The 8,918-nt window shown below is 39.3% G+C and overlaps 1 long non-coding RNA gene across 1 annotated transcript in view; it reads right to left on the bottom strand.

Annotated features, from left to right (window-relative positions):
• LOC107576525 (uncharacterized) overlaps positions 1-2,922 on the bottom strand; it is a 4,620-nt gene extending 1,698 nt beyond the window's left edge. The window contains exons 1-2 of the long non-coding RNA XR_001608068.1: positions 2,204-2,922; positions 1,804-1,810 (exon numbers count right to left, since the gene is read on the bottom strand). This is a non-coding gene — a long non-coding RNA (uncharacterized lncRNA). The remainder of the gene's footprint in view (positions 1-1,803; positions 1,811-2,203) is intronic.
• Positions 2,923-8,918: the final 5,996 nt, after the last annotated feature.

Below are 8,918 nucleotides of genomic sequence, written 5' to 3'. Positions count from 1 at the left end.
TGCTCAGTCTTGTCTATCAACCCCAATGTTCTGTCTGTGTTGTCTGTCTCTGCTCTCTCGTTGTTACAGTCTCTGCCATGGTCTGTAACAGGGTTTCCTGTTCCCTCTGCTCCGCCGTGGTGGTCCTCTGCCACGCCGTGGTGGTCTACTGTCTGGTTCTGTTGGTCCTCTGCTCCACTTTTCCATGACATTCTAATTTATTGAGATGCACCTGTATGTTGCTGTTGCTAATTTATTCCACCTAAATGTGATTGTAGAAACACACCTACAACACTTACCCCTTGTCCAAATACCCACACTTGCGGTCTTGGCCACTTGAGAGCGCGTGCGCACGACAGGAAGTAAGTGCGCAAGAAGGTTCTAAAGTTTATTTAGTACCTCGTACAGAACACACATCCAAATCTAGGAACATGTGACACACTTCAAACATATGGAACATCTAATATGTAAAAGTTGTCACATGTTAAGTCAAAACAGATGACGTAAATTGCACTCCGCTCCGGAGCATTATTCGAGGCTTAGTGTATCCCATCATGCATCATGTTGTGGAAATAAATCATGAGACTCTCTGCCGAGATCTCGTGAGAGGTCACGGAAACCTTTCCAATGTAAGTTAAATATTAATATAATAATTAGATATTACATATAATTTGGTAGAAAAACATTGTTTTTACGTTTTATTGGTGCAAAGATGAGTAGTGGTGATATTTATTATGTACATTTGCAACTGCTTTTTATCACTTAATTAGAAGTACCACAAATTAAAATTGTCATGTTATAGGGACTACTGAACAGACATTTAGAAGTTGATTTTAAAATACAAAGTATTTAAAATTAAAATAAAGCTATGTAAACACTTGCATTTTTACAACACTACAAGTGTGTCCCATCAGGTAATGAAAAGTTCGACACACACTTGTGGTCTTCATGCTCACTTGAACACTTGGCCAAATACAGGAAATACGCCATATAAGTAGTCAAGTGGACAAGTGCAAAGACCGCAAGTGTGGGTATTTGGACAAGGCTTCGGTCTTCAAGTGATTTAGTGCTAGTTCTTGCAGTCACTAATATATGAATCCAAATTTTGGACACATTTGTTTATTTGAGAAATGCAGATTTGCATACCCATTGCTAGACTGCAACAATGATCCATCCTAACATGTCAAGCTTGCAGGAATTGTGTGCATGGTAAATTTTGGTGTCTTTTTACAATTTAAAGTGTGACAATTTAGTCAAGTCACCTTTATATACTGCTTTGCACAATACAGATTGTTTCAAAGAAGCTGTGATAAGAAAATTATTCGTTGATGCAAACAGAATTCAGTTTTGTTGTAAAGCAGCTCTAAAAGACAATAGTAAACAATCATTATTCTGTTGAAATTAGTTCATTGTTGATCCAGTGTGGTTCAATAACTGTGTAAAGGCCATCAAGTATGGAATGAGTTTAATTAAGCAGTAAAGCAGCTCTGGAGAAAACAGTGATGTCATCATCAGCTCAGTTCAGTTCTCATCCAATGTGACCATGCAGTCACTTCAATAATATTGCCCACTAAGCAAGTTAGAAGGTGACACAATCAAGAAACAGACTCCATTTGTGACAGAAATGGAGGGGGGAAAACAGGATAAAACCAGACTCATGCTGCATCCCAATGTGCCTAATTATACCATTCCCTAAAGTATGTACTCTTTTGGTAAAGAAAAATACACACATTTGAGTGTGTAGTAGAAGAGTAGGCAAGCTTTGGGGCATACTATCGCGTCATAAAATAAAATTTTTAACGGACCGCTCTTTCGCATAGTTACACGCACCCTATGTCTGTAAACTGGCCTATCAATCATCTCATCACAGTTAATATCCTCCACATTTCATTTAATTTAACTTCCTACCGTATTGGAGAGAAAAGAAATAGCATGTTGATCTACTAGACTTGGATCTGAGAACAAAGAACACTGCTCATATTTTTTTATGATGCATTTAAAAGTTAATGGCCAAATGAATGTTTATAAAAGTTGACATAGTTGATGCAGTTGAAATATAACTCAGATAACATTAAATAAATATTTTTTTTTACCATGGGCTGGTCAACATACTATGCTTTGGGAAACACTTATTCTCATCTCACATACTATTTAGGATGGATAGTATGAACATTGGGATGCATGGTCAGTCAGAAGGAAGTTATTCTCTGGCCAGAAAGTGAACCTCTGCTAACGCCACCTTGAGCCAGGATGCGGCGTCCGATTCTGCTAACGCCACCTTGAGCCAGGATGCGGCGTCCGGTTCTGCTAACTGCACCTGGAGTCCTTCTGATGAATGATTTTAGGTGCTGATGTCCAACGTGTTCTTTAGTAACTAAATAAAAAAAATAAAAAAAAGTGTTTTAATGGTTTGTTCTGTGTACATTTCATGTTACTTTATCCAGAATTTGAGTGCTAAGAGGTTTGTAGAGCTGCTTTAATGCTTTCTCCTAATGGTGTGGTTTGTTTATTTTTTTTTTTTTTCTCTCTATATAAATGGTGGATCACTTCTGGAACGTTGTTACTAATTCTGCCTAAATGTAGACACCTACTTGCAAGACTTCATCTGTGATTTAAAGCAGTTCTTGTCACTAATGAACCCAAAAAGTGGTAACATTGTTTATTTGAAAAATGCAGATTTGCATACCCACTGCTAACCTGCAAAAATGATCTGTTCTGACACGTTGAGCCTGCAGGAATTGTGTGTTCTGAGTGTTGTCAATTTTCTTCAGGTTTAGTTAAGTAACCTTTTATATACTGCTTTATAAAAGTAGCTTTACAGTGATAAAAGGATTTGTTGATTTGAGGTAAACTGAATTTAGATCTGTTGTAAAGCAGCTCTAAAAGACAATTGTAATCAATCAGTTGAACACTGTTCATTGTTGATTCCAGTGTGGTTCAATAACGGTCTAAAGTCCATCAGTTATGGAACGAGTTTAAATCTGCTCTTGAGAAATCATTAGTTTAGTTCTGCTAAATTCTGAAAAATACAGAGGCTTTAATTACTGGACCAAAGTCCTTCAGCATGTAATATCCTTGAACACTAACACTTGATGGCTGCTCTCAATTCTTTGTTATCAGTTAGGAACTTAGGTGTGCTATTTGACAGTAAAGCTGCAGTCAAAGCGATATCTCCGATCATTATCTAGTTTTGTGCAAACTCCATATAGCTAAAATTGCAAGTTCTACTCATTGTTACAAGTATGGTAGAATCATCACTTCCACAAAAGACTGCTTTAAGTAATCTTCCTGATTTATTTAAATTTCTCAGCATATTCAATAGCTCAGAACAACATGATGTAACCAAAACTATGGACTCTCTCTTTTCTAGCATTTTAGATACGGTTGCTCCTTTACGTTTAAGGAAAACAGTCTGACACTGTGGTATAATGAGCACACTCGCACCCTAAAGAAAGCAGCCCGGAAAATGGAGCGCAGCTGGCTCTTTCAGAAGAAAACTAACATAACCCCAGGTATTTATTAAATACAGTGGCTAAATTAACGGTTGACATTTCCCAATAGCACAGCAGTATGACTTTATAAACTACTTTCCTTCTAAGATCGATACTATTAGAGACAAAATTGTAACCTTGCAGCCGTCAACTACAGTATCGCATCAGTGCGATAAAGATCCCCTGAGGAACAATTCCACTCATTCTTTACTATTGGAGAGGAAGAATTCTATAAACTTGTTAAATCATCTAAACCAACTTCGAGGCAGGTGTTTCAAGGCAAGTTGGAGCTAAACTCTGCAGGACAGTGGCCCTCCAGGACTGAGTTTGGACACCTCTGATCTAAACCAACAGCATGTATGTTAGGCCGGGCATACACTGTGCGATTTCTGTGCAATTCCATCAAGGTACCAACTCGCACTGTAAGAGCAGGTCGCATGCGATGTAAAGTCAAAGCTCACGATTTACGTGCTCACACTGTATGGTCCGATTGTCAAGCACGATTCATGTGCTCACACTATACGTGTGAAATACTCGAAATGCACAGACGATGACACTGTTTATATGGACAACAGCCAGAGATATCTAAAAAAAAACAAAAAAACAGGTGATATCGAGAGGATTTGTCATTTCCAAATAATGTATTAAATTATAACAATTGCTATTATCATTATTATTATTATTATGTTACTTTTATTATTAAATTAATAGGTCTACTACAATTCATTTGCCCCACAATAATTTTATAGCTCTTTATCGCACAACTGCCACACGGACAATAAATGATTAAATTAGCTTACTCCTCATTGAAAATTATTTAAAACATTTAGATATATTACACCATGAATAGGCCTATAATTAAAATTCCGACTAAAGTAGCCTATGTCCGAACACTGTAATAATCAGTCATCAAAATAAGACCTTTATTAGCCTACAGACAGACATTTCAAAAACAACTTGTTTAACACAAAATACTTCAATTCTGTTGTTGTTGTTTTTTCTCTTCGTATATCAGCCATAAGAGATTTTTTTTAGAAAATAAAATAACTCAATATTTCTCGTCTCCTCTGAGAGAATATGTGCCGTTAATGCAGCGTCAGATACCGAAAGCTCAGTCAGTTTTTACTTTCACTTTCTGTAGCTTAATGAATTGACTGGAGTTTAAAACTTCTTCACGGGCATAACGCTCATGCAGTTTGCAAACTGTTTGTGTGGCATACACTGGCTCGCCTTCATGGTTTAAAACTGAAATATTTATAATTTTGCGACGTGTTTATCTTTATCACTAATTGCAAAATGATGGACAATGGTTCACATTTCCCGTGATAACATTATTTTATCAAAAGATCTCTTTTCATTTTCTTTTTTGCTGCATTAAAGATTAAATGATTAAAGTTCTATTTTCGCGCAGGCGCAGTGAGGGAAAAAGCACTGAGTTTAGGGCAGTCGGTTCGTAGCTCTGCTTCAACTGTGCGATACCTTCACATGTCAGAAATTCATCCGACCATCCGATTGCCTGTTGGGAGAGACTTATCGCTTCTGGTTTCCCCCTGTACACTGCACGAACACTGCACCACAAACGACGCACGACAAAGCTGAAATTCGGCCTGGCTCATAAAAGAGTCAGAATTCACAAGTCAGAATTCAGCTCAGAATCTGACAAAAATCGAACAGTGTATGCCCGGCTTTAGACCCTATTCCATCTAAGCTCCTAAAAGAGGTGCTTCTGTAGCAGACTTCAAATGGTAATCTCCGGACACCACAGAAACACGATCACACTATGAATGGGATGATGGATACACTGAATTTATTCCTTTAAACAGAGTAGTGAGGCAAAATTAATGTACACAGACAGACATCGGAAGGCCCACTCTCTCATCACTCTGCTTCCCTGTTTGCATACACCATGCGTCTAAGCACGTGCGCTTAAAAGGGAAGTGATACATTTTCCTTCCGTGTCCCACTAATTAAGGCCCCACGGCTACAACAAATCATAGGAATTCTTGGAACCATTGAAAATAAAACATTAATTGCAAGTTTTGCTGAAGTTAACTCATGAAACATTTCTCTTTACAAAAGAAAAAAAAAAGTTACACTCAGATGTCAATTGGCTACACTCCCAAAAGTCATAGATCCTCTTCTGACTATTATTAATTCATCAGTCATTAGGATATGTCCCCAAAACCTTAAAACTGGCTGTTATTAAGTCTCTCATTAAAAAAACACAACTTGACCCCAAAGAACTAGTTAATTACAGACCGATCTCGAATCTCCCTTTTATTTCAAAGACACTAGAAAAGGTAGTATCCACACAATTATATCCCTTCTTATAGAAAAATGGTATCATTGAGGATTTCCAGTCAGGATTTAGACCGAATCATAGTACTGAGACTGCTCTCATTAGAGTTACAAATGGCCTGCTCTTATCATCTGATCGTGGTTGTATCTCTCTATTAGTGTTACTGGGTCTCAGCGCTGTGTTCGACACTGTCGACCACAACATTCTTTTGAATAGACTAGAAAACTTTGTTGGCATTAGTGGAAGTGCATTAGCATGGTTCAAATAGTACTTCTCTTACCACCATCAATTCGTAGCAGTGAATGAAGAGGTATCATATCGATCACAAGTGCAGTATGGAGTACCTCAAGGCTCAGTACTAGGGCTGTTACTCTTCACGCTTTTCATGTTACCCTTGGGAGATATCATCAGGAAACACAGTGTTAGCTTTCACTGTTATGCTGATGATACTCAGCTCTATATTTCTTCACGCCCTGGTGAAACATACCAATTTGAAAAAAGTAACAGAATGCATAGTCGATATAAAAAACTGGATGACGAGTAATTTCTTACTGCTAAATTCTGAAAAAACAAGTGTTAATGATCGGACCTAAAACCTCCGCATGTAATAACCTAGAACACTGTCCAACACTTGATGGCTGCTCTGTCAATTCTTCGTCATCAGTTAGGAACCTAGTTGTGCTATTTGATAGAAATCCTTCCTTCGAAAGCCACGTTTCTAACATTTGTAAAACTGCTTTTTTCCATCTCAAAAATATATCTAAATTGCGACCTATGCTCTTAATGTCAAATGCAGAAACTTTCATTCATGCGTTCATGACCTCAAGGTTAGATTATTGTAATGCTTTATTGGGTGGTTGTTCTGCACACTTAATAAGCAAACTCCAGCTGGTTCAAAATGCAGCAGCTAGAGTTCTTACTAGAACCAGGAAGTATGACCATATTAGTCTGGTACACATTTTAAAATCTTGCTAATTACCTTTTAAAGCCCTGAATGGTTTAGCACCTCAGTAGTTGAGCGAGCTCTTATCACATTATAGTCCTTCACATCCATTATGATCTCAAAACTCTGGCCATTTGATAATACCTAGAATATCAAAATCAACTGCGGGCGACAGATCCTTTTCCTATTTAGCGCCCAAACTCTGGAGCAATCTGTCAGTTTAAATTTAGCTTAAAAACCAATCTTTTTAACCTGCCATTAATACATTTCACATTTCAATCATTCAAATCCAGTAAAGGATTGTTAGGCTGCATTAATTAGGTAACACACAATGTACTTGTTACATCGTAAGAAGAATAGCACCTATGCTAATATTAGTCTGTCTCATTCTTATTCCGAGGTCACTATAGCCACCAGATCCAGACTGTATCCAGAACAGATGGTCACTGCAGTCACCCGGATCCAGTCCGTATCCAGCCCAGATGGTGGATCAGCACCTAGAGATGACCTCTACAGCCCTGAATGTCAGCAGAGACCAGGACAACTAGATGCACCCCCGAGACAGATCCCCAGTGCGGACCTTGTCTCCTAGACGGCCACCGGGACAAAACCACAGGAACCAGATGAGTCCTCTGTGGTCTCCCATGGTTTTAAAATCGGTTAAGATTTGAAAATCGCCTAGTGTGTGTGGCCAGCTTTAGTTGGGGACACTTGAATGACTGCACAAACATTATTGGAAGAGAGCTGAACTGGATGATGACATCACTGAACCATCAATGAACTGACTTTAACTGGAAAAATGACTGTTATCATCCTCTTGCATTATTGATACACTGTTTTCCTGTTTGACATTGTGAAGCTGGTGTGACACAATCTGTATTGTATAAAGCGCTATATAAATAATGGTGACTTGACTCATCCGATGTGATCATGCAGTCAAGTCAATAATATTGCCAACTAAGCAAGCTAGTTGGTGACTGACAAAGAACAAACTCCATTAGTGACAAAAATGGAGAAAAAAAAAAAATTGGGGGTGAAACCAGACTCATGCTGCATCCTATTGTGCCTACTTATACTACGTCCTTAAAGTATGTACACTTTTGAGTGTGTAGTAGCAGAGTAGGCTTGCTTTGGGACATAGTATCACACCATATAATTGACTGTTCGCAAAGAGCTTGATTGACAGGTCTTCTGACCAATCATGATGCTGAATCCGCCATCTTGCCCGACAAACAAATCAGATAGGAGAGTAGATTAACGTCAGTGGACTTAAACTTGATAAAGTGTGTATATGGACTTCTTTCCGCAATTGAAATAGAATACGCTCTGGTCTTCATTCATGTTTATTTCTGTCACAGAATGCCAGGAGAAAACAAGATTAGATCCATGTGCAGTAAGTTTATTAAAATAACCCAAAACAGAATAAAAAACATTTTTTTTTAAAAACTAGGCAAAAAGGTAAATTCAAAACACAGGGAACAGAAAATGCGACGTAACTCAAACTATACTGCAGCAAAGACAGACAGTGAGAGCATGCTATAAGTAGTGATGAAATGATGAGTAAATTGCCAACAGGTGATAACGATCAGAACAAAACGACAAAGCAAAGGACTATGGGAAACGGAGTTCAAAACATGATACAGGAAGAGCGCCCTCAAGTGGCCAGTCCAGGGCACCACAACCAGACACTGTGACATTACCCCCCCTCTACGGAGCGGATACCAGATGCTCCACCAGAACACAAAAGTTCAGGAGGGAGGTGGAATTGAGGCGGACCAGGGGGAGGGACGGCGGGCCAGGACCATACAATGGAAGGGGGCCAAGGGACAGAGATAGACCAGGGCATGAGCACAAACCGGCAGGGTGAAAGGCCAAGACGGGACCGGCAGGATGAACCAGCAAGGCCCCAACCACACAGGAAGCCCAGCAGATAGCCAGGATGGAGCCAGTGAGGCTCCTGCCAAACAGGAACCCAGGCGGGCAACCAGAGCAGAGCCAGAATCCTGCCAGGCAACACTGGTGGGACAGAAAATCCTCTTAGCGACTCAGGGAAAACTGTAAACAAGAGCAGAGAGAGTTTAGTACCAGCCTCGATGGCTGCCACAGGACAGGCCGATTGATCCGCAATGGTCCCTGTGAGCTCCCAGACTGGAGTGAATTCCTTAATGAGCTCTGAGAGCTCCTGAACTGGAACAGGCTCTGAATT

The sequence above is a fragment of the Sinocyclocheilus grahami genome, unplaced genomic scaffold, assembly GCF_001515645.1.
Source record: "Sinocyclocheilus grahami isolate Dianchi unplaced genomic scaffold, SAMN03320097.WGS_v1.1 scaffold3868.1, whole genome shotgun sequence".
NCBI lineage: Eukaryota > Metazoa > Chordata > Actinopteri > Cypriniformes > Cyprinidae > Sinocyclocheilus > Sinocyclocheilus grahami.
Note: the sequence above shows the minus strand (reverse complement) of the source record. Positions and strands in the feature narration are given on the sequence as shown.